The sequence below is a fragment of the Giraffa tippelskirchi genome, chromosome 7 (genome assembly GCF_054371585.1).
Source record: "Giraffa tippelskirchi isolate mGirTip1 chromosome 7, T2T-mGirTip1v1.2.pri, whole genome shotgun sequence".
Classification (NCBI taxonomy): domain Eukaryota; kingdom Metazoa; phylum Chordata; class Mammalia; order Artiodactyla; family Giraffidae; genus Giraffa; species Giraffa tippelskirchi.
In genome coordinates this window covers 43,210,290-43,237,248 of record NC_137281.1, presented here as the reverse complement: position 1 = coordinate 43,237,248, position 26,959 = coordinate 43,210,290, and the positions used below count along the sequence as shown (strand labels likewise).

At 42.4% G+C, this 26,959-nt stretch overlaps 1 long non-coding RNA gene across 1 annotated transcript in view; it reads left to right on the top strand.

The window, feature by feature from the left end:
* The window catches only part of LOC145512188 (uncharacterized), a 48,848-nt gene extending 31,165 nt beyond the window's left edge, over nucleotides 1-17,683 (top strand). The window contains exon 3 of the long non-coding RNA XR_014058382.1: nucleotides 16,519-17,683. This is a non-coding gene — a long non-coding RNA (uncharacterized LOC145512188). The remainder of the gene's footprint in view (nucleotides 1-16,518) is intronic.
* Nucleotides 17,684-26,959: the final 9,276 nt, after the last annotated feature.

The following is a 26,959-nucleotide window of genomic DNA, read 5'->3' as shown; positions in this document are numbered from 1 at the left end:
AACTAAGAGCTATTAGCATCGTCCCATCAAGTGAAGCTAAATTGTGGGGGGTAGGGGGAGAAAGGAGGTAATATCTCTACTTCTTCCAAGCCTTGATTCCATGATCCTAGGATTTCTCCAGTCCAGCCAACCCCCTCTGTCTCTGCTCAGGGCTAAAACACCAGCCACTTGCCCTCTCCAGCTCTGTCATCACCAGCCCTCCCTTTTCAGAGGCTAGGCCAGCCACCTTCCCCCAAGATCCCAATAACTTCCTCTGAAACTCCCCAAAACACAGAGGAATGGTACAAACACACCTGCACTCAAAATCCTGCTCAGCTTTCAGAGGAAGGAAAAAAGTTGCAGGCGTTGACGTGGAAGTTGCTCTGGATCAAACTATGGCGGTCTATGTCATGGCTCCTGCACATCACCCCTGGGGCCCTGCCTGCAGAAAACACACCGTTTCATTTTTCTCTTTCTCACTACCAGTTGGACAAACTTTGAGGACCTTTTAAAGACATTCGGGATATTGTTTCCTGGCATATGTGGGCAGCGTTACTCCTGCCACTCCCTCAGGACTACTTAACAACATCAGCAAAGCAATTAAGCCCAGTTTTCAGGAAAATGCCAGCGGCTCTGCAGTGTCTGGATGGGAGTCTCAGCCCAATTATTTCCAGCTAGTTGTGATCTGCGGAGAAGTGGACTTTACTTCATTAGAACTTCAGCTCCCACTGATTAAAAGTCGACTGTGCTGGAGACAGTAAGGAAAAATGAAACAATTAAACTTGTCATCAATAAAATTGCTGTGTATTCCTCAACACAGGGTTTTACTTCTCTCCAGAGGAGTGATTAAAATGAACTGATTGAACTATAATTTGATTGACTGGAGAGCCTCCATTCACTGCACTGAAACTGAACTTTCACTCCCTGCTCCTCTTAGCCGGGACATAGAACCTTCCTGCAGTCCTTCCAGAGCCTAGTGGCAGACACTCTGAATCCATCAGGTGGTGCTGGCCCCACCCAGTGATCTGCTGAGCGACCGTGGTAGGCAGAATAATGCGCCTCCAAATACACCCACGCCCTAACCCTGAAGCCTGTGAATATGTTACCTTTTGGGACTTGGTAGATAGGATTAAGGTTAAGGGCCTTGAAAGTGGAGATTAGCCCAGATTATCCAGGTGGACCCAATCTGGTCACCTGAATTCTTAAAAGCAGAGAACCTTTCCTGACCAAGTCAGATGAACTGATGTGATGAGAAGAGTCAGAAACTTGTAGCACTGCTGACTTTGGAGGTGGAAGAAGGGGCCTCGCGCCAAGGAAAGTGGGTGGCCTCTAGAAGACGGAAAAAGCAAGGAAATGGATTTTTTACTGGAGCCTGCAAAAGGGAATGCAGCCTGATGCCATCTTGCATTTAGCATAGTGAGACCCTTGTCGAACTTTACTTACCCCCTAGAACTGAAAGATAATACATTTGTGCTTTTTTAAGCCACTGAATTTGGGGTGATTTGTTGCAGTGTGTGTGTGCATGTGTGCTCAGCTGTGTTCAACTCTGTGTGACCCCATGGACTGTAGCCCACCAGGCTCCTCTGTCCATGGGATTCTCCAGGCAAGAATACTGGAGTGGGTTGCCATGCCTTTCTCCAGGGGATCTTCCCAACCCAGGGATCAAATCCAAGTTTCCTGAATTGGCAGGTGAATTCTTTACCACTGAGCCACATGAGAAGCCCGATTTGTTGCAGCAGCAACAGAAAAAAACACAGGGATCTGGGCAAGACTGGGCAACAGGGACAGGCACTGGATACTCACCCTCACCATTCAGAGGCTGTAGGCTGGAGTTGGATGCTGGGAGGGAACAAGATGAGTACCGTGATGCTTTCTGGCATGTGTATGATGCAAGGACTTGGGAGGAGAGCAGATGGAGAGGAAAGGCCTCACCCGGAACATGCTGTGCAGCGTCTTCAAAGCCACTGACCTGCACAGTTTGCAAAGATGTATTTCACAGTTTAGCAAAGAACCTGGACAGAGTAGGTGCTAAAGAAGTGCTGAGTGATTAAAGTTTGAATGGAAATGTGCCGAACGAATGAATGAATAAGTCAAAAAATAAATATGAATCAAATGAATATTGATTGTGAGTAAAAAGGTCATGGGACTCCTCTGGTGGCTCAGATGGTAAAGAATCCACCTGCAATGCAAGAGACATAGGTTCGATCTCTGAGTTGGGAGGATCCCCTGGAAAAGAGAATGGCTACACACTCCATTTTAAACTGTGGTGTTGGAGAAGACTCTTGAGAGTCCCTTGGACTACAAGGAAATCAAACTAGTCAATCCTAAAGGAAATCAGTCCTGAATATTCATTGGAAAGACTGATGCTGAAGCTGAAGCTCCAATACTTTGGCCACCTGATGAGAAGAACTGACTCACTGGAAAAGACCCTGATGCTGGGAAAGACTGAAGGCAGAAGGAGAAGGGGACAACAGAGGATGAGATGGTTGGATGGCATCACCGACTCGATGGACATGAGTTTGAGCAAGCTCCAGGAGTTGGTGATGCAGGGAAGCCTGGCATGCTGCAGTCCATGGGGTCACAGAGAGTTGGACACGACTGAGCAACTGAACTGAACAGACCCACTCCAGGATTCTTGCCAGGAGAATTTCATGGACAGAGGAGTCTTGAGGGCTACAGTCCATGGGGGTCACAAAGAGTCAGACACAACTGAGCAACTAAGCACAACACACAAACATATCACGCTTATGCTTGGTAACTTGGACACTTTGACATTGGGTCTGGAAACTAGGTGTGCGTTACCACATAGAATCCCATGGAAACCAAGGAGAAAGACCAGAAGGAGGCAGAGTGTAGGCCCACTTTCTAATTTCCTTTATGCCTGTGGATGCTTCAAGCCTATTTCTGGGGCTTGTCTGAGATTTGTGCCTAAATTTGGGGACAGAATATGAGCTCCAGTTGGGACTTACCATATGTCTTAGGCAGCTCATGCTGCCATAACAAAATATCACAGACTGGGTGTCTTCAATCATAGAGATTTGTTTCTCACAGTTCTGGAGGCTGGCAAGTCCAAGACCAAGGTATTGGCTGATTCAGTTCCTGATAAAGCCTCTCTTCCTGGCTTAGAGATAGCCGACTTCTTGCTATGTCCTCATATGTTCTTTCTTCCAGGTGTGAGCTCAGAGAAAGAGAGAGAAAGTTCTCTCTTCTTTTTCTTATAAGGCCACTAAGTCTCATCTTGAGCCTCCACCCTCATGACCTAATCTGACCCTGATTACAACCCAAAGGCCCCATATCACACTGAGGGTTAGGGCTTCAACATATGAATTTGGTTTGTGGGTGGGGGGTCACAAGTATTCAGTCCCTACCACCATAGCAGCCATGACCTTGGCTGACTCACTTAGCCTTGAAAGTGAAAGTGTTAGTTGCTCAATCGTGTGTGACTCTTTGCAACCCAGTGGACTGTAGCCCTCCAGGCTCCTCTTGTCCAAGGAATTCTCCAGGCAAGAATACTAGAGTGGGTTGCCATTCCCTCAGTGACCTCTGTTAACTCATTTGAAAGTCACAGCTTGGGATGTGAGTAACAGACAGAGTACCTATCACGTCCCAGGCTCTGTGCTAAATGCTCTTTGGGCATCAAACCCCCTACCACTCCCAATAGCTCTGTACATTTTGATAGTTTATTATCATTTCCATTTTATATGAAAATAAATGTATAAAGCCTAGAAAGATGAAGTCACTAGTTCAAGATTATAATGACAGAACATTTGGACTCAAGTCTATTTGAGACCAGAACTAGGATTCTTAACATAAGGGGATATTATGGCTGAAGCTGACATGATGGTTGCTTGAAAACTCTTCAACAGTACACTTTAGGGAGCTAGGAGAAGGCAGTTAAAGCATGTGAATCCTCTCTATTAATAAGAATTCAAAGGAAGCTCTAAAATACCTACAAATGAATAACCAGTATGTGTGTGTGTGTATGTGTGGTTTTGCCTGTGTACGTTTGCAGCCATCGTGCAGACACTGTCACAGTGCAAGAGAAATGCTCCATGTGGAACAAAGCACTGCACAAGGCCTGCCATGCATTCACACGCTGTTCTCTAACAATTGATACCTGCTGCCATTTTCCACGGGAAGAGAAATGTGATCTCTGTATGTCAGGTGACCGTCTTTAAAAGGCCTCCAATCATTCATATTTCAATGTGTATTTAATCCACCTTGGCAAACAGCTTATGTGGGGCCTCTCCACTGCCTTCTTCCTAGCAACCAAGGCCTTTTGTCATCACAGCTTTAAATGGGCTCACATTCACTTTGCATGTGGGACTCAGGTTCCTGACACCAAGGTCTGCCTGTCCTCTCCAGCTCACCACATTGAAATAAATATGAATCAATGTGGCTTCTGCCTTGGAAATGAGTTCAGTGTCAAAGGCTCATGTCCCATCTTGTCTGTGGCAGTCCTCCAGCACAATCCAATAAGTCATGTTGTTCAGAAATAACGAGCCTATGCAAGTCTAGCCTGTCACTATGGCTGAGCTGAGATTGTGTGGCTCCTCAACTCAAAGGCTGGGCCCCTCACTGTAGCCTCTGGACAAGCCTCCAGAGGGCCTGCCTGCTAGCCCCCATAAGGAAGGACAGGAGTCATGGGAGAGGGAAGAGGGAACTTGAACTTTCTGATCAGTATCTGACTCTGCAGAAGGTCTTCTTGCCCTCACTTCACAGTTTGCATCTTTTCCCAGGCTTTCAAAAAAGCATCTCTATACTAAGGATTCCAAGTTTAGTCTCCAGCCAAAATGCTTTCACCACACTCTAGACCCAAAAAGCCAATACCAAGTTTCCGTCTCTACCTTCAGGCCTTACAGATGTCTCAAACTCAGCATATCCATCTGTTTGATCCCCCATGGGCACATACACATATTTTCTCTCAGTCTTACCCACATCAGTAAATGACGCTCCTGTTTCTTCAGGGAATCATCACTGAAATTCCTCTCTCCACCCCAACATCAAACCCATCAGCAAGTCTGCTTGACTCTACTGCACAAATATACCTCAAATCTACCCACCTCCCTTCATCCCAAATACTACTGTGATCCCTGAAATATCACAAAACCCTCTTGGTTGGTCCCTCCATGGCTATTCTTGTCCTTCTTCCAAATGAGTCACCTCACTTTATTGAGAGTGATCTTTTTTAAAATGAAAAGTTGTATCACATTACTCCTTTGCTTAAAATATATCTATGGCTCCCCTCTGCACTTGAAATAAAAATCTCAAGTTTTTTAATTGGCCTATGATGCCAACATAGTCTAACTCTTGCCCTCCTCTGGGATTTTATCTCCTGCCTATCTTCCCCTCACTTAATACAGTCCAGTCAACCTGGCTTCCTCTTGGTTCTGCTGCTGCTGCTGCTGCTGCTAAGTCGTGTCTGCTGCTCAGTCACGTCTGACTCTGTGCGACCCCATAGATGGCAGCCCATCAGGCTCCACCGTCCCTGGGATTCTCCAGGCAAGAACACTGGAGTGGGTTGCCATTTCCTTCTCCAATGCATGAAACTGAAAAGTGAAAGTGAAGTCATTCAGTCATGTCCGACTCTTCACGACCACATGGACTGCAGCCTACCAGGCTCCTCCGTCCATGGGATTTTCCAGGCAAGAGTACTGGAGTGGGTTGCCATTTCCTTCTCCACCTCTTGGTTCTACAAACATGCGAACTCTTTAATATGTCACGACCTTAACACATGCTGTTCTATCTGCCTAGAAATCTCTTATCCCTGCTTTTCCCGTGGTTGTCTCTTTTTATTCCAATAAGAAACCCAGCCTTACTACCCTATCTACATAGTTTATTCACCTTCCTCGTTCCAATCATGCTCTACCATTTCACATGAGTCATTTTATAGACATAACGCTTTGCTTTTATCCATTTTTGTGAGTGTGAGTGTGTGCCTGCTCAGTTGTGTCCTACTCTTTGTGACCCCATGGACTGTAGCTTGCCAGGCCCCTCTGTCTGTGGGATTTCTCAGGCAAGAATACTGGAGTGCTTTGCCATTTTCTACTCCAGGGGATCTTCCCAACCCAGGGATTGAACCCGCATCTCCTGTCTCCTGAGTTGGCAGGCGGATTCTTTGCCACTGCACCACCTGGGAAGTCAGGCTTATCGATTTTTCCCTATACTTTATTGCCTACTTTCTCTAGCCTAGAAACCTGAGGTGGCCTTGTTCCATGCCTAGAATAAAATCAATTCTCAGTAACTGTTTAGTTAATTAATAGCTACCTAAGTGAATGAATGACTTGCCCCAAATTCACAGCTCACAAGTCAGTTCAGTTCAGTTCAATTCAGTTGCTCAGTCGTGTCTGACTCTGTGACCCCATGAATCGCAGCACGCCAGGCTTCCCTGTCTATCACCAACTCCCGGAGTTTACCCAAACTCATGTCCATTGAGTCGGTGATGCCATCCAGCCACCTCATCCTCTGTCATCCCCTTCTCCTCGTGCCTCCAATCCTTCCCAGCATTAGGGTCTTTTCCAATGAGTCAACTCTTCGCATGAGGTGGCCAAAGTATTGGAGTCTCAGCTCCAACATCAGTCCTTCCAATGAACACTCAGGGCTGATCTCCTTTAGGATGGACTGGTTGGATCTTCTTGCAGTCCAAGGGACTCTCAAGAGTCTTCTCCAACACCACACTCCAAAAGCATCTGTTCTTCGGTGCTCAGCTTTCTTTATAGTCCAACTCTCACATCCATACATGACTACTGGAAAAACCATAGCCTTGACTAGACGGACCTTTGTTGGCAAAGTAATGTCTCTGCTTTTTAATATACTGTCTAAGTTGGTCATAACTTTCCTTCCAAGGAGTAAGCGTCTTTTAATTTCATGGCTGCAGTCACCATCTGCAGTGATTTTGGAGCCCCCCAAAATAAAGTCTGACACTGTTTCCACTGTTTCCCCATCTATTTCCCATGAAGTGATGGGACCAGATGCCATGGTCTTAGTTTTCTGAATGTTGAGCTTTAAGCCAACTTTTTCACTCTCCTCTCTCACTCTCATCAAGAGGCTTTTTAGTTCTTCTTCACTTTCTGCCAGAAGGTGGTATCATCTGCATATCTGAGGTTATTGATATTTCTCCCGGCAATATTGATTCCAGCTTGTGCTTCTTCCAGCCCAGTGTTTCTCATGATGTACTCTGCATATAAGTTAAATAAGCAGGGTGAAAATATACCAGGGTTTAAACCCAGGGCTTTCCTCTCTCCACAGTTTATGCTCTCAAAATTACCTCATGGTCTTTGGATTAAGAGTTGGTCATTGGCAAAGTCATGTGTCTCCCATCCACTCCATGCTGCCGGGAATCCAGCATCCCTAAGCTGCCATTCCCACTAAAAGTTTCAGGGTAGAGTTGGAATTCCAGGCATTCAATGGGAAGAGAGATGTGAAGGAACTCAGTTATCCTCCAGGGCAGCCTTGTAATCTAACCTATATCCTATATTATCCCCATATAAGACACACACTCTGCTTCTACAGTTGGCACTGGAAAGGAAAACCAACTGCTTTCCCCAAACCTTTCCACTTGTCTATGGGTCCCCAGAAAATAAGTCCTGCTTAGGTTGGGCCATGAAGACATTTCAGTGGCCTAAGGAGCCTGTTACCAATTGTTTATGTATCCCGTGCAATATTCTGTAGCCCCACCTGATTTCTACGCAGCTGTGGGGACACCTCTGGGCACCAGCATCCCACCTCGACTGTGTTTCAGCATCTCTCCATTTCTTTCTGTCCCAGAATATTACCTGAAGCCACACATGTCCTTCAGATCCTGGCAGATGTAGCCCCAAAGTGCATGCTGGATAATACCTCTAAAAGGGCATCCTCAACCTATGGGGCACGGGAGTCACTGGATAAACCAGCTTCCTATTCTTCACAGTGACAGTTCTGTAGTGCATTTTGCATGATTCTACAGAGAGTTCCCAAGGGAAACCAAATCCCATTTGCCCAGTGTGGTCAATCACTCCATGATATAATTTGTATTGGCTTTTCCCTCTGTTTGTTTTTCTCTTTTTCTCTTTGCTTCCTCATTCTGCTTACTTGGATCACCCCCATAGTTAAACCACTTACCCCCAAGCCTATGTCTCAGGATCTTCTTTCAGAGTGTGTGTTAGTCGCTCAGTCATGTCCGACTCTTTGCAATTCCACAGACTGTAGCCCACCAGGCTCCTCTGTCCATGGAATTCTCCAGGCAAGAATACTGGAGTGGGTTTTTGTTCCCTTCTCCAGGGGATCTTCCCAACCCAGGGATTGAACCCAGGTCTCTCACTTTGCAGGCAGATTCTTTACCATTTGAGCCACCAGGGAAGCCCATCTTCTTTCAGGGCCAACCTGAAATAAGAATGACTCAATCCTTCCATAGTTGGTCACCACTTGAAAACCCACACAGTGTTTGCTGGGAACTGAAGCTGAAGAGAGGAAAAAAAAGTCAAGTGTTGGCTCAGAGCAGTACTCAAAAAGTGAGTAAGTTTGGAAGTACACACCTTGCAATAGGAAGAAATATTCTCAACTGAGTTAGTCCTTGGACCTTGACATCAGTGAACTTGAGTTTCTGAGGTCTTCACACTCAATTCTAAAACTTTCCATAACTTCCTGCCCCACTTAGCCTGTCAGATAAGCCTCTTATGATCTGACTCCAACTTACCCTTACAGTCTCACTCTTCTCCCTATAATAGTCCTTTGAAATCTCTACCCACCCCATGGCCAATGGAAGACCAGAACTTCTCCACCTTGAGGCCTTTGCCTCTCAGGACTCCATCTACCTTGCTTAGGAGTCATCCAGATAGGCCAGCTTCATGGTCATTCAACCTGTAGTTACACTCAGCCCCACACACAGAAAGGACCTCATGCTTGGTTAATTGTTCTACTGCTGCCATCTTAAATTTCTCAATTAATTTTGAACAGGGTGACTTGCATTTTATTTTCCACTGGGTCCTGAAAATTATGTAGCTAATTCTGCCTCCAGAGTAGGAGTTATGAGGTTTGACTTTCAATTTATCTTATAGGATTGTTAAGAGATTTTCACATTATCTCATGTCAGAGCAGAATCTCTTTTATCACCCTTCACCCCTTAGGCCAAAATATTTTTTAAAGCTAAAGGTGGATTATTTAAGAGAAGGAAAAATAAATATTCCAAGGCTCTTCCCATTTCCTTAGTGAATTTGGGACCAAAGGCAATGCTATCCTGAAGTCCCCAAGAGTGTCACATATTCCTAGGCATTCAAGAAATGTTGTCTAAAAGTAGAGGTTTTACCTGTGAGTAGCAAGGAGGGTAATTCCAAGGGTACTCTCTTATACTTCCTCTGTTGAGTCTCAACATCTTATTTTAGTATTTTGCAGGTCTTTAAATACCCATGGTTTATTTATGAACTGAGGGTTATTAACTGTTTGAAACTTCATTAAGTCCTTCCCTGGGGATAGTCTCGGCTGAGGTCCTTTTAGATGATCCCTCCCAAATATCTGTCTAATTTAGATTTAATAGAACAGTTTATTGTATGTTGATAAAATAATAATGAATTAATAAAGCCTTCACTGAGACTTAGGTAACAGATACATAATCTATCGTTGCTAAAGCGCCATGCAAATGTTTTTAATAATCAGCATTTAATATGCAGCCACCCGGACGTAAATCCAGCCTAAACACACATTTGGAAACTCATTTAAAGAAGCTCATGAGTTTCTTGGAGATGGGGAAATATCGAGGCCAAATATGTTGCAGGACACCTGGTGTCCTTGAGTCCCTTGGAGCCTGGTAGGTAGGCATCCTGGGACCTTATCCTAGGAGAGGCCCGGAACTCACTGTTGAATGATGCCCCTGGCTTCCTTTCCCCAACATTGGGTTTATAGATTCTTGCTGCTTCTGCTATGTATTATTCAATGCTCCATCAGGAAAGTAAATCAAATACATCATAACCAGACAATGGGCTCAGACGGTAAAAATCTGCCTGCCATGAAGAAGACCCATGTTTGATCCCTGGTTTGAGAAGCTCCCCTAGAGAAGGGAATGGTTACCCACTCTAATATTCTTGTCTGGAGAATTCCATGGACAGAGGAGCCTGGCGGGCTATAGTCCATAGCGTCACAAAGAGTCAGACACAACTGAGTGACTACCACAATTTGAATGTCCATGTTTATTTAAACATTGCAAGAACAGCTACTGGGACTTCCCTGGTGGTCCAGTGGATAAGACTCTGCCTTGCAATGCAAGGAACACAGGTTCAATAGCTGATTGGGGAACTAAGATCCTACAGGCCTCCGAGCAACTAAGCCCTTGCACTGCAACTACTGAGCCCTTGAACGTACTACAACTAAGACCTGAGAGAGCCAAATAAATTTCAATAATAATGACAGCTACTGAGTTGTTTCACAGAGTGACCTCTGGGCAGACTTTTTCATACAGGGGGTATGTACCGAATATTTAGCCCAAATACAGTAAAAGTCAGCCTTTATCCCCCTTTCCTTTAGTTGTTGTTGCTGTTTGGTCGCTAAGTAGTGTCCAACTCTTTTGTGACCCCATGGACTGTAACGTGCCAGACTCTGCTGTCCATGAGATTTCCCAGGCAAGAATACTGAAGTGGGTTGCCATGTCCTTCTCCAAAGGATCTTCCCTACCCCAGGATTGAACCCGTGTCTTCTGCTTTGACAGATGGATTCTTTGCCACTGAGCCATGAGAGTGAAGTCAAAGTTGCTCAGTTGTGTCCGACTCTCTGCGACCCCATGGACTACACAGCCCATGGAATTCTCCATGCCAGAATACTGGAGTGGGTAGCCTTTCCCTTTTCCAGGGGATCTTTCCAACCCAGGAATCAAACCCAGGTTTCCTGCATTGCAGGTGGATTCTTTACCAGCTGAGCCATGAAAGAATATCACCCTAAATGTTTCCTGTACCTATTCTTAAAACAATGTTGGTGCTTGGGTGGCTGACACTTGCGGTCATCTTGGATTTGTACAAAAGGTCATTTCAGGTAGGGATTTTCATGATAAGAGACAAACACTCTGGAGATGAATAGGCAAATTGTCATGTTGAATACATTCAGGAGGGTTCCCACTACAGCACTTCCAAAAAAGCCAGCTCTCCTCACAGATAGAGACCTATAGTATGTTCAAACTGTCTCCACCACTCACCAGTCTCAAGGCTGGTAGTTTCCACCATCATCACATTTCTTTGGGATTAACTGTAAAATCAGAAGTTGGTGAAGTGAGAGAATTATTAGATTTAAAACTACAAGACTTGACTCAAGACCAATACACCATCTTCCTAGTTGTTTGTCCTTTCAGTTACTTCCATCTTGTAAACCTGTAGGAAGACATTGGATTTTATGAACTTTCAACCCCTCTATTCTATCCCAGGGAAGTGAGACATTTGATTTCAGTAGTATCCATAATCATTTTAGCACTGATTGAGCTTCTTTGCTCAATATGGAAACACTTTGGAAAGCAGAGAGCTGGTCAGTGAGAGAGTGTCCATTTGTAAGACAAGCAATTCTGATGAAAAGATTGGGGAGTATTGGGAGGATAAGTTCTAGCATGACACCCCAGTGGGAAGCTCACAGAGGTATGAGATGGGGACATCTTCAGAGCAAAGAGAAGAATGAGGAAGGAAGGGAAGAATGACAAAGGGTAAACAACCCTCACTTTGTGGGCCATCAGATTTTCCAAGCAAGGATACTGGAGTGGTTTGCCATGCCTCTTCCAGGGGATCTTCCTGACCAGGGATGGAACTCATGGCTCCTGTGTTTCTTGCACTGAAGACAGATTCTTATAGGTAAAAGGTTAAATAGTGGTTAGTACATAGTGAGCACTCAACTCACATTAGCCATGAGTCCAGATCTATTCCCATTTGAGCATTGTCAATGATTCTGAAGACCTCTCTACTAAGTCAATGCCACAAGAGAAGAAGCAGGAAGGGACTCTACTTGCCCTTTGGGCCCTGTAACAATCCCTCTTCTATGGCCCCTTCATCCAGGCTGAGTGGACTTATTTACAAGGGTCTAGTTAATCACGTCCATCTGTAATGTAAATGTGCTTCTCATTATGCTAATACAAGCACTAGACATGCAAATCCATAAGCATTTGCATGCCTAATGCAACAGTTCTTGTCCATCCTGTTCTGTTGCTATTTACTATCTAGTTTTTATGACTTATGGATTTCCAACCCTTTAAATTTATATCAGCACCGTGACATATCTGCAAGCAGCGACAGTTTTATGAGCACTAAAAAAGCTGCAACACACCACCACTAAATACTAATGACATAAATGGTAGCTGTAATGGCCTCTATTTTTATTACAATACCAAACCACAATATATTGCAATTACCTCTACACTCAAGCCAGACCAATCCACACTGTACAGGAGCCAGCCCAGGGAGTGAGATGTGACCCCAGTAGAGTTTCTGGGTCAAGCCTGTTTGTGGCGCTGAGGAGCTACTGTGGCAGGAAATGTACTCTGAGAGTTTACCGAGGATCAGAGATCTTCATCAGGAAGAGATGCGCCTGGATTCTGAGGTAGGTCTCACGAACCTCAGGGATTGCTTAGAGATGGTTCACAGGTTTTAGCCCTGCCACTCCCTGCCTTCCCCATGAAAAGGAATAGAACAAAGGAAAAGCTATCAGTACCACCAGGTCCCAGTCCCAACTGAGCCACTAACTTGCTGTGTGACCCTGAGCAAATCCCTGCCCTCTCTGAGCCTAAGTTCTCCATTGGGAGTGGTGGAACTAAATATCTCTAAGGATGTTTCCAACTCCAACATTCTGGGACTGACTCTGTGGAAAATTCAAGCCCAAGACATAGACATTAATTTTCTCCAGAATGAAAAACATCTACCAGGACATTTTTATGGCCTATTTTATAAGTTCTGATTTTACACCTTAAAATAATAACACCTTGAATTTATTTTATGGCATTTTCCATCTGAAACACTTTTCTGTCTGTTATGGCATTCATTCTGTGTCCCTGGAGAGTGAGTCAGACAGGAATTATTCTTTCCATTGTGCAGGTAGGGAAACTGAGGTGTGGAAAGAGGACAGTTATATAATACATCAGTGCCAACATTGGGATTAAAACCCATATCTTTGTGGATGGCCTTCTACTAAGCCACTTCTACATGCTTCCAGTGGCATCCTTTACAAAATTTGTAAGAATGATACCTTCTTAGTACAGTGAGAAGGAAGACAGAAAGGATCCTTGAACCAGCCCATCAGCAATGCCTTCAACTCTACCAGTGGGTTTTTTTTTTTTTTTTTTTTTGCTCCTGCACTGTGTTCCTGGGAGAGGTAGTTCACCAAGCAATTATCCATCCTAGCCTCTCAGTGTGGACTAGTATACAGGATCACTTTTCCTAGGGATAGATAGTCAAGGGCAAGCTTGAGGGGCAGCTGTAAGGTATATCAGTTAGTGAGTTACATTGGTTCTCTTCATGGGGGCATTTTTGGGAGTAGAAGGCCTGAATGGAAGATAGTGCATGGCCAGAAAATAGCAGGAGTGTAACAGGCTTGAGAGAGAAGGTCAGTGAGGACAAACCACCTAATCAAAGGCCGGTTCTCCTTTCATTTGCCCTCCAGGTCATGATCTCTTCTCAGGGTAAGAGGAGGGCCCCACTGGCTCAGCAAAGTAGCTGGTACAGAGAAGGTACTCAACCAATGTTCGCTGAATAGAACTTCTCCTGATCATCACTCAACTAAGACAATTAATTAAAGTCTATCTGAAATGAAAAGAAATTGCCAGGACTGGCTGAAAAGTGGTGTCATAGACTGAGTTATGTCCCGCAAAATTCATACGTCAAAGCTTTAACTCCCAAAATGACTATGTTTGGCACTAGGGCCTTTAATGAGGTAGTTAAGGTAAAATGAGGGTTTCCCTGGTTGCTCAGACTGTAAAGAATTCACCTGCAATGCAGGAGACCCAGATTCGAGCCCTGCGTTGGGAAGATCCCCTGTAGAAGGAAATGGCTACCCACTCCAGTATTCTTGCCTGGAGAATTCCATGGACAGAGGAGCCTGGCAGGCTACAGTCCATGGGGTCGCAAAAAGTCAGACATGACTGAGTGATATTCACTTTTACTTTAAGGTAAAATGAGGTCATAATGGTAGAGTTCTAATCTGATATGAGTGGTTTCCTTGTAAGAAGAGAAAGATGCTGGAGAGGCAACCACAGAGGGAAGAACTGTGAGGACACAGCCAGAAGGTGCTTACCTGCAAGAAAAGGAAAGAGGCCTCAGTTTAGTCACTCAGTCATGTCCAAATCTCTGTGACCCCATGGACTACAGCACCCCAGGCTTCCCTGTCCTTCACCAACTCCCAGAGCTTGCTCAAATTCATGTCCATCGAGTCGGTGATACCATCCAACCATCTCATCCTCTGTCGTCCACTTCTCCTCCTGCCTTCAATCTTTCCCAGCTTGGGGTCTTTTCAAGTGAGTCAGTTCTTCGCATCAGGTGGCCAAAGTATCGGAGCTCCAGCTTCAGCATCAGTCCTTCCAATGAATATTCAGGATTGATTTCCTTTAGGATTGACTGGTTGGATCCCCTTGCTGTCCAAGGGAATCTCAAAAGTCTTCTCCAACAACACAGGTCAAAAGCATCAATTCTTCAGCACTCAGCTTTCTTTATAGTCCAACTCTCACATCCATACATGACTACTGGAAATACCATAGCTTTGACTAGACAAACCTTTGTCGGCAAAGTAATGTCTCTGCTTTTTAATATGCCGTTTAGGTTTGTCATAGCTTTTTATTCAAAGAGCAAGTGTCTTTTAATTTCATGGCTTCAGTCACCATCTGCAGTGATTTTGGAGTCTAAGAAAATAAAGTCTCTCATTGTTTCTATTGTTTGCCCATCTATTTGCCATGAAGTGAACAGACCAGATGCCATGATCTTAGTTTTTTGAATGTTGAGTTTTAAGCCAGCTTTTTTACTCTCCTCTTTCACTTTCATCAAGAGGCTCTTTAGTTCCTCTTTGCTTTCTGTCATTAGGGTGGTGTCATCTGCATATCTGAGGTCATTGATATTTCTCCCAGCAAAAGAGAGGCTTCAGGAGAAACTAAACCTGCCCACACCTTGATCTTATACTTCCAGCCTCCAGAATTGTGAGAAAATAAGCTTTTGTTTAAGGCACTGAGTCTGTAGGTTGCTCCTTATGGCTCTGGTTGGCTGCCTCAGAGTAAAAGCTGCAGCAATAACCTTCACCCCACACTGTCAGGAAGATCCCCTGTAGAAGGAAATGGCACTCCACTCCAGTATTCCTGCCTGGGAAATCCCATGGATAGAGGAGCCTGGCAGGCTACAATCAATGGGGTTGTAAAAGAGTCGGACATGACTTAGTGACTAAACAGCAGCAACAGATGGAGATAATGTCTTGAGAGGCTGAGGATATAAAATGACAGGGAGAGGCAGACTTGTCTTCAAGAAGATATTTAGACATCTCAAAATCTAACTTGTGAATGAATAGGATATGGGGAAACTGTCCAGTAAACTGCAGGTAAAGAGCAGATAATAAAGAAGTGAAGACCCCCAATATGCAACAAGTACTCGTCCCAGTACCACATACTGGGAAGTATTTACCTGGATATGGGCATGTATTTTGTGAGACTTATTTTTCAAAAGGGGTGGGGGACTTCCCTGGTGGACCAGTGGCTAAGAATCCACACTCTCAATGCAGGGGGCTGGAATTCAATACCTGGTTGGGGAACTAGATCACACAGTCTGCAACTAAGAGTTCGCATGCCACAACTAAAGATCCCGCAGGCCACGATGAAGATTGAAGATCCTGTGTGCCTCAACTAAGACCTAGCACAGTCAATAAAATTTTTTTTTAGTGTTGTATCTTCCCTATGGGGTCTGAAATTAAAGGTCCATCTCCCTAGTACTGCATTGTACTCTGGTATCAATATAGTTGATTGAAGATTTCTATATCACTTAGGGTTTGAGGTAGGGGTCATAAGCAGCAGGAGTAACCCCTACCCACATGGCTTAAACAATATGAGGATCCTGTAGCAAAAGGATCCTGTCCACATGTCTGTTTTCAGGCAGGGCTGAAAGCAGAAGCTTAAACCATATCACTAGGACATGGTTTTCTTCTGCGCTGTCCTCTCAAATCCATTTTCCTCTGTGTCGATGTGGTTGTCTTCTTTCTGAGCTCATAATGCCTGCTAGTAGCTCCAGAGCACATTTTTTCTCACATGTCATTGGCTCCAGTGGGATCACTGGAACATCCCTGAATCAACCCCTAAAAATTTGAGACTCTGACTGGTCAGACCAGAGTCAGATGCCTGGAGTCCAAGGAGGATTCTGCTTCACCTAAGCATACAGATTACTGCAGGAGGAGGGAAAATGGGGTTTAGCTCTAATTGAAAAATGAGCGTTGTTACAGAAGCCTGGCATGTTGCAGTCCACAGGGTAGCAAAGAATTGGACACAACTTAGTGAATGAACAACAATAGCAGAAGGCAGAGCGAATGAATGGTTGGGTGATCAAAATACAACTAATGTCTACTCTTTTATGACTTTCACAGGTAAATTTCTGATGACATCTCCCCAGATGAAAGAGGAAAATAGAGGAAGACAAGTCTGGGTGAATCCATGTGCTCTCAGTTGCATGCACTGTTGGGAAAATTATCCTTGTCTTTCAGGATTCAGCTCAAAAGTCACCAGGAAACTTTTGGTTTCAGGTCTGACACAGGAAGACCTTAGAAATCATCATTCTCATTCTTATAATAAGAAAAAGCTAAACAAGCTGAAAATATATTTTCCTGCATCCCTTAGAGAATATTGTTAAGATTGCAGAACAAATGGATGTCCCAAAATCTGAGGAGACAGATAAGCAGTGAAAGAGTCAAATCAGCTTCCTTGAAGCAGAAGCCATTGGAGCCATAAGGTTGTAGGACACTTAAATGATAATTTTGGTGACTTGCTGGAAGATAAGTGTGGACTAGTTTGAGGGTAAGAAAATCATGAGGCCAGGAGTTTACAGAGATCCACACACTTCCATGGATTTTAAGTGCAAGAACCCCACCAGATCTGCATTGTGAAGAGTGAAGACAAATCCCTCTTATTTCTGGCAAAGAGAAGGAAATGTAACATTCTGATATGTACCCAGTGTGTTCTCTGTAACAAAGGCCTACTCTCTAGTTAAAAGGAACTTAGTGAAAGTGAAAGTCGCTCAGCTGTGTTCGACTCTGCGACCCCATGGACTACACAGTCCATTTTACCAGAGCCTTAGCTCTCAAAGGCAAGCAGGTGATTACTCAACTACTGCCCCATGAGTCTGTGGCTCACATATAGGGAAGGAGAGAAAAAGAAAGATACCAAATCCTTGTGAAAGCTACAGGCCAGAGACAGGCTCACCGTAACAGTGAACTCAACCATAAAACTATGAAACACTCCCTTTCCCCACACCTTACCACCTCAGTAACAGGGCTCCAGTGAAATAATAGTGGGTTATATCAATAGCTGAAAGACCAACAAGGCTCAGATTCTACTTAAGAAGGAGATTTTAGGAAAACACCAAGAAAACAGGAGGCAAAAAAAACAAGGATACTAGAGGAACTTGAAGTCCCTGGTACCTATGTGAACACTAAACATAGACTAATACCTAACCAGATTAATAAAAAACCTCAACAGTGCTAAAGGCCTCAGTTTCTATTTTCTAACATATAATGTCTGGATTTCAAGAAAAAATTACAAAATATTGTAAAAGGCAGGATGAACACAGTCTGAAGAAACAAAGCAAGCATCAGTACCAGACTCAGTTATGACACAGATTTTGGAGTAATCAGACAGGAAGTTTAAAATAATTATAATTAATAGGTTAAGATCACAAACCAAAAAAGGAGGCAGCATGCAAGAACAAATGGATATTATAAGCAGAAAGATGTAAACTCTAAGAAGCAAAACTCACAAGAGAAACAGATCATGTGAACAGACCTATATTTGCTAAAAAAATTTATCAATAATTAATAATAACACTCCAAAAAGAAAGAAGCAGGCCCAGACAGTTTCACAAGTGAATTCTATCAAAGATTGACAAAATTTAAAGAAAAATCCCAAATCTCTATAATCTCTTCCAGGAAATGAAATGGAGGGAATATTTTCTAACATTCTATGAGCAGAGCTATTGTTGTTGTCGTTCAGTCATTAACACATGTCCGACTCTTTGCAACCACATGGACTGTGGAATAGGTGGCAAGAATACACAGAAGAACTATGTAAAACGACTTTAATGACCCAGATAACCATGATGGTGTGATTACCCACCTAGAGCAGACATCTTACAGTGTGAAGTCAAGTGGGCCTTAGGAAGCATCACTATTAACAAAGCAAGTGGAGGTGATGGAATTCCAGTTGAGCTATTTCAAATCCTAAAAGATGATGCTGTTAAAGTGATGCATTCAATATGCCAGCAAATATGGAAAGCTCAGCTGTGGCCACAGGACTGGAAAACATCAGTTTTCATTCCAATCCCAAAGAAAGGCAATGCCAAAGAATGTTCAAACTACTGCACAATTGCAATCATTTCATAAGCTAGCAAAGTAATGCTCTAAATTCTCTAAGCTAGTCAGGCTCCAATAGTACACGAATCAAGAACTTCCAGATGTTCAAGCTGGATTTAGGAAAGACAGAGAAACGAGAGATCAAATTGTCAATATCCACTGGATTATAGCAAACACAACAGAATTCCAGAAAAATATGTACTTCTGCTTCATTGTCTATACTAAAGCCTTTGTGTGGATCACAACAAACTGTGGAAATTTCTTAAAGAGATGGGAATACCAGACCACCTTACTTGCCTCTTGAGAAACCTGTATGCAGATCAAGAAGCAACAGTTAAAACTGGGCACGGAATAACAGACTGGTTCAAAATTGGGAAAGGAGTACATCAAGGCTGTATATTATCACTCTGCTTATTTAACTTATATGCAGAGTACATCATGCAAAACGTGGGCTGGATAAAGCACAAGCTGGAAACAAGACTGGCAGGAAAAATATCAATAACCTAAGATATGCAAATGACACCACCCTCATGGCAAAAAGTGAAGAGGAACTCAAGAGCCTCTTGATAAAGGTGAAAGAAGATAGTGAAAAAGCTAGCTTGCAACTCAACATTCAAAACACAAAGATCATGGCATCCTCTTCCATCACTTCATGGCAAATAGAAGGGGGAAAAATAGAAACAGTGACAGACTTTGTTTTATTAGCCTCCAAAATCACTGCAGATGGTAACCGCAGCCACGAAATTAAAAGTCTCTTGCTCCTTGGGAAAAAAGCTCTGACAAACTTAGACAACATATTAAAAAGCAGAGACATTACTTTGCCAACAAAGGTCTGTGTAAGTCAAAGCTATGGTTTTTCCAGTAGTCATGGATGGAATTGAGAGTTGGACCATAAAGAAGGCTGAACACCGAAAAATGGATGCTTCTTAACTGTGGTGTTGGAGAAGACTCTTGAGAGTCCCTTGGACTGCATGGAGATCAAACCAGTAAATTCTAAAAGAAATCAATACTTATTATTCATTGGAAGGACTAATGCTGGAGACGAAGCTCCAATACTTGGACCACCTAATGTGAAGAGCCAACTCATTAGAAAAGACCCTAATGCTGGAAAAAATTGAAGGCAGGAGGAGAACGGGATGACAGAGGATGAGATGGTTGGATGGCATCACTGACTCAATGGACATCAGTTTGATCAACCTTCAGGAGATGGTGAAGGACAGGGAAGCCTGGCATACTGCTGTCCATGAGGTTGCAGAGTTAGATATGACTGGGTGACTGAACAACAACCACGGACTGTGGCACACCATGCTCCTCTGTCCTCCACTATCTCCTGGAGTTTGTTCAAATTCATCTCCATTGAATTGGTGATACCACCCAACCATCTCATCCTCTGCTGCCTTCTTCTCCTTTTGCCTTCAATCTTTCCCATCATCAAAGGTCTTTTCCAACGAGTCGGCTCTTCGCATCAGATGGCCAAAGTATCGGAGTTTCAGCTTCAGCATCAGTCCTTCCAATGAATAGCCAGGGTTGATTTCCTTTAGGATTGATTGGTTTGATCTCCTTGCAATTTGAAGGATTCTCAAGAGTCTTTTTCAGCATCACAATTTGAAAGCATCAATGCTTTGGTCCTCAGACTTCTTTATGGTCCAGTTCTCACATCCTTACACAACTACTGGAAAAACCATAGCTTTAGCTATCCAGACCTTTGTCAGCAAAACGATGTCTCTACTTTTTAATACACTCTCTAGGTTTGTCATAGCTTTCCTTCCAAGGAGCAAGCATCTTAATTTCTTGGCTGCGGTTACCATCCACAGTGATTTTGGAACCCAAGAAAATAAAATCTGTCACTGCTTCCACTTTTTCCCCTTCTATTTCCCATGAAATGATGGGTCCAGATGCCATGATCTTAGTTTTTTGAATGTTGAGTTTCAAGCCAGCTTTTCCACTATTACCCTAATACTAAAACCCAAGACAGACGTTACAAAAAAGACCAAAGACCAATAACTCTCATGAGCATAGATAAAATTTTATAGATAAAATCTATAATTTTTATAGATAAAAATTCTTCAACAAAGTATTAGAAAATCAAATCCAACAATGTATAAAAAGCATTGTAGGCCATGGTCAAGTAACATTTATTCCAGGTGTGCAAGCTGTTTCAACATTCAAAAGTGAATTAAAATAATCCATCACTTCAACAGGTTAAAGAGAAATTATATACCCATATCAATCGATCCAGAATAAGCAATCAACAAATCCAACACCCATTCACAATAAAAACTCTCAGCACACTGGGAATAAAGCGGAACTTTCTCAATTTGATAGAGAATATTTACAAAAATCCTACAGCTAACATCATATATAGTAGTGAGAAATTGGATGTTTCCCCCCAAAGACTGAGGCCAAGGCAAGTATATTCCTTCTCACCACTTCTGTTCAATATTGTACTGGTAGTCCTAGCGAATTTAATAAGACAAGAATGAAAAGTAAAAGGTGTGCAGATTGAAAGGATAGTCTTTGTTTTCCAATATGAATTTTTATGTAGAAAATTCCAAAGAATCAATACAAAAAACATTGGAACTCATAAGGTTGGAAGTTACAAGGTTAATGTTCAAAAGTCAGTTGCTTTCCCTACACTAACAATGAATAGAATTTAAAACTAAAAACACGCTGCTGCTGTGTTCAGTCATATCAGACTCTTTGCGACTCCATGGACTGTAGTCCACCAGGCTTCTCTGTCCATAGAATTTTCCAGGAAAGAATACTGGAGTAGGTTACCTCTTCCTTTTCCAGGGCATCTTCCCAACCCAGGGATTGAACCCGGGTCTCTTACATTTCCTGCATTGGCAGGTGGATTCTTTACCACTGAGCCAAGTGGGAAGCCCATGTTAAAACCATATACCATTTTAAAAGCAGTCAAAAAATACTTGAGTATAAATCTAATAAAACATATGTAGTATCTGTTTATAAAACTATAAAATTCTGATGAAAGAAATCAAAGATCTAAATAAATGAATATTCCATCTACATGGATTGAAAAACTCAATATTATTAAGACATTAATTCTTCCCAACATGATCTACATATTCAATGAAATCTCAATCAAAATTTCAGCAAGTATTTTGTAGATATTGATAAACTGCTTCTATATGAACAGGCAAAAGATCCAGAATAGCCAACATAATACTGAAAAGAACACAGTTGGAGAACTGACACTACTCAAATTCAAGACTTACTATAAAGCTACAAAAATGAAGGCAATGTGGTATTGGTGAGTGAATAGACACATAGATTAATGGGACAGAATAAAGAGCCTAGAAATAGACCGACACAAATATAGCCAACAGTTCTTTATAAAAGAAGTAAAGCCAAGTCAGTAAAGATAGCCTTTTCAACAAATGGTCCTGGAACAATTCAACATCCAGATGCAAAAAAAAAAATCTAGACATAGACTTTACACCTTTTCCAAAATAGATTATAAACCTAAATATAAAGTGTAAAAATTATAAAATTTCCTCAAAAAAGAAACCACAGAGAAGAAAATCTAAGTGACCATAGGTTTGGTGATGAGTTTTTAAACATAGCTCCTAAACCTAGATAGCATATTTAAAAGCAGAGACATTACTTTGCCGACAAAAGTCCGTCTAGTCAAGGCTATGGTTTTTCCAGTGGTCATGTATGGATGTGCGAGTTGGACAGTGAAGAAAGCTGAGCGCCGCAGAATTGATGCTTTTGAACTGTGGTGTTGGAGAAGACTCTTGAGAGTCCCTTGGACTGCAGGGAGAGCCAATCAATCCATCCTAAAAGATATCAATCCTGGGTGTTCATTGGAAGGTCTGATGTTGAAGCTGAGACTCCAATACTTTGGCCACCTCATGCGAGGGGTTGACTCATTGGAAAAGACCCTAATGCTGGGTAGGATTGGGGGCGGGAGGAGAAGGGGACGACAGAGGATGAGATGGTTGGATGGCATCACCGACTCGATGGACATGGGTTTGGGTAGACTCCGGGAGTTGGTGATGGACAGAGAGGCCTGGCGTGCTGCAATTCATGGGGTTGCAAAGAGTCGGACACGAGTGAGCAACTGAACTGAACTGAACTGAAAGCACAATCCATAAAAGAAAAAGATGGTAAGTTGGATTTCATTAAAGTTTAAAACTTATGCTCTACAAAAGATACTATTAACAAAATGAAAAGACAAGGCACAGACTGGGAGAAAATATTTTCAACACATATCTGATAAAGACCTTGTAACCAAAATACATAAAGTTTTTAAACTTAACAATAATGCGACAAATAACCTAAACTTGAAATGGGCAAATTATCTGAATAGATACCTCATTAAAGAAAACATGAAACCAAAGTTGCAACTAGTTCTTGAATAGCCATTGACAGGAGGATACTGGAATCCACCAAAAAAAAAAGATACTCCACATTCAAAGACAAAGGAGAAGCTGCAATGAGATGGTAGGAGGGGCACAAATCACGATAAAATGAAAACCCATACCCTCCAGGTAGGCAACCCACAAACTGGAGAACAATAATACCAAAGAAGTTCTCTCACTTTGTGAAGGTTCTGAACCCCACATCAGGCTTCCCAGCCTGGAGATCCAGCAAAGAGACCAGGAATCCCCAGGGAATCTGACTTTGAAAACCAGCGGGATTTGACTACAGGACTTCCACAGGACTGGGGGAAACCAAGACTCCACTCTTGGAGGGGACAAACAAAATCTTGTGCAAACCGGGACCCAGGGGAAAGAAGTAGTGATCCCACAGGAGACTGAACAAACAGAGATGAACAATACACTAGAAGGAATCAATAGCAAACACTCTCTTCCAACAACACAAGAGAAGACTCTACACATGGACATCACCAGATGGTCAACACCAAAATCAGGTTGATTATATTCTTTGCAGTCAAAGATGGAGAAGCTCTATACAGTCAGCAAAAATAAGACCAGGAGCTGACTGTGGCTCAGATCATGAACTCCTTAATGCCAGATTCAGACTTAAACTGAAGAAAGTAGGGAAAACCACTAGACCATTCAGGGATGATCTAAATCAAATCTCTTATGATTATACAGTGGAAGTGACAAATAGATTCAAGGGATTAGCTCTGATAGACAGAGTGCCTGAAGAACTAGGGATGGAGGTTCATGAAATTGTGCAAGAGGCAGTGATCATGACCATCCCCAAGAAAAAGGAATGCAAAAAGGGAAAAAATGGTTGTCTGAGGAGGCTTTACAAATAGCTGAGAAAAGAAGAGAAGAAAAAGGGAAAGGGGAAGAGGAAAGATATACCCATTTGAATGCAGAGTTCCAAAGAATAGCAAGGAGAGATAAGAAAGCCTTCCTCGGTGATCCATGCAAAGAAATAGATAAAAATAATAGAATGGGAAAGACTAGAGATCTCTTCAAGAAAATTAGAGATACCAAGGGAACATTTCATGCAAAGATGGGCACAATAAAGGACAGAAATGGTATGGACCTGACAGAAGCAGAAGATATTAAGAGGAGGTGGCAACAATACACAGAAGAACTATCCAAAAAAAGATCTTCATGACCCATGTAATCACGATGGTGTGATCACTCACCTAGAGCCAGACATCCTGGAATGTGAAGTCAAGTGGGCCTTAGAAAGCATCACTATGAACAAAGCTAGTGGAGGTGATGGAATTCCAGTTGAGCTATTTCAAATCCTCAAAGATGATGCTGTGAAAGTGCTGCACTAAATATGCCAGCAGATATGGAAAGCTCAGCAGGGGCCACAGGACTGGAAAAGGTCAGTTTTCATTCCAACCCCAAAGAAAGGCAATGCCAAAGAATGTTCAAACTACTACACAATTGCACTCATCTCACATGCTAGTAAAGTAATGCTCAAAATTCTCCAAGCCAGGCTTCAACAGTATGTAAACTGTGAACTTCCAGATGTTCAAGCTGGATTTAGAAAAGGCAGAGGAACCCGAGATCAAATTGCCAACACCTGTTGGATGATCAAAAAAGCAAGAGAGTTCCAGAAAAACACCTACTTCTGCTTTACTGACTATGCTAAACCCTTTTGTGTGGATCACAACAAACTGAGGAAAATTCTTCAAGAGATGGGAATATCAGACCACCTTACCTACCTCCTGAGAAATCTGTATGCAGGTCAAGAAGCAACAGTTAGAACTGCACAAGGAACACCAGACTGGTTCCAAATCAGGAAAGGAGTGCATCAAGGCTGTATATTGTCACCCTGCTTATTTAATGCATATGCAGAGTACATCATGCAAAATGCGGGTTGGATGCATCACAAGCTGGAATCAAGATTGCTGAGAGAAATATCAATAATCTCAGATATGCAGATGACACCACCCTTATGGCAGAAAGCAAAAAGGAACTAAAGAGCCTCTTGATGAAAGTGAAAGAGGAGAGTGAAAAAGTTGGCTTAAAACTCAACATTCACAAAACTAAGATCATGGCATCTGGTCCCATCACTTCATGGCAAATAGATGGGGAAACAATGGTAAATCACAGACTTAATTTTGGGGGACTCCAAAATCACTGCAGATGGTGACTGAAGTCATGAAATTAAAAGACGCTTGCTCCTTGGAAGAAAGCTGTGACCAATCTAGACAGCATATTAAAAAGCAGAGACATTACTTTGCCAACAAAGGTCCGTCTAGTCAAAGCTATGGTTTTTCCAGTAGTCATGTATGGATGTGAGAGTTGGACTATAAAGAAAGCTGAGTGTCGAAGAACTAATGCTTTTGACCTGTGTTGTTGGAGAAGACTCTAGAGAGTTCCCTTGGACTGCAAGGAGATCCAACCAGTCAATCCTAAAGGAAAGCAGTCCTGAATATTCATTGGAAGAACTGATGCTGAAGCTGAAGCTCCAGTAATTTGGCCACCTGATTCGAAGAACTCATTCATTAGAAAGGATCCTGATGCTGGGAAAGATTGAAGGCAGGAGGAGAAGGGGACAACAGAGAATGAGATGGTTGGATGGTATCATTGATTCAATGGACATAAGTTTGAGCAAGCTTGGGGAGACAGTGAAGGACAGGGAAGCCTGGCATGCTGCAGTCCATGGGGTCACAAAGAGTCAGACACGACTCAGCGACTGAACAACAACATTAGAATTATCTTGGAATTTTTTGAAGAATACAATTGCTCAGATATTGGGGTTTTTTTGTGTTTGTTTGTTTGGTTTTTTGCCAAAGCTCCAGATGTGATTCTAATGAGCAGCCATGTTTAAAACAAGTAGACTCCATGATGATCTTTTACTTATATCTAGTTTGTTTCACTTTTTCTATTTCATATTCAGTGCTCCCATTTCATTCAGTTTGTTTTCCAATTTTTATGTCTTTTTTTTTGTTCTTGTTCTTTCTCAAGCCTTTTTCAAGTTTAGTAGGAAAGTTTGTGTATACATACATACAGACACATATATAGTATACGTGTGTGTGTGTGTCACTCAGTCATGTCCAACTCTTTGCAACCCCATGAACTGTAGCCCACCAGGCTCCTCTGTCCATGGAATTCTCCAGGCAAGAATACTGGAGTGGTTTGCCATTCCCTTCTCCAAGGGATCTGCCCGAGCTAGGGATCGAACCCAGATCTCCTGCATTCAAGCAAATTTTTTACCATTGGAGCCACCAGGGAACTTTATATAGTATGTAAAATATATATATTTTAGAAAACTTATGAATTTTTACTTAGCTAAAATTTTATGACATTTTGGTTCCACTTGTTTGACTAAGTATGAATAGAATGCTAGATTTCTAATTTATACTCAACTGAAAACTTGATACAGTTCCATTTATTCTGGCATCTAGTATTACTGCTAGAAGTCTAGAATGCTTATTTTAGTGATTTTTTTTTTAATTGAATGAGTCTTGGAACTTTTAATCCAATTCTGAGAACATGAAGAAATGTAGAAAAGAACAGGAAATTAATATGTGATACAGTACGATTAAATAAAGTACAGATTTTGTTCAAACTTCACAAAATCTTATGTTAGTATCCATTATTTGTTTTCATACCTTATTCAAGATTCCACATTGAATTTAGTTGCATTGACCAGCTTCATCTGCATGCAACAAATTCTGGTAAATTCTCTTTTCGTTTTATTCTGTTACAAGTGTTTTCTAATTTTCTTGTATGGCTTCTTAGATACACCCATCTTTTTTTAAATCAATTTATTGATTTGAATTGGAGGTGAATTACTTTACATTGTTGTGGTGGTTTTGCATACATCAACATGAATCACCCACAGGTATACATGTGCCCTCCCATCCTGTGTCCTCCCATCTTGAACCCCCCCTCACACCTTCTTCCCCACCCCATCCTTCTGGGTTGTGCCGGATCACCTACTTTGAGTCCCCTGCTTCATGCATCGAACTTGCACTGGTCATCTATATTACATATATACATGTTTCAATGCTATTCTCTGAAATCATCCCACCCTCGCCTTCTCTCACATAGTC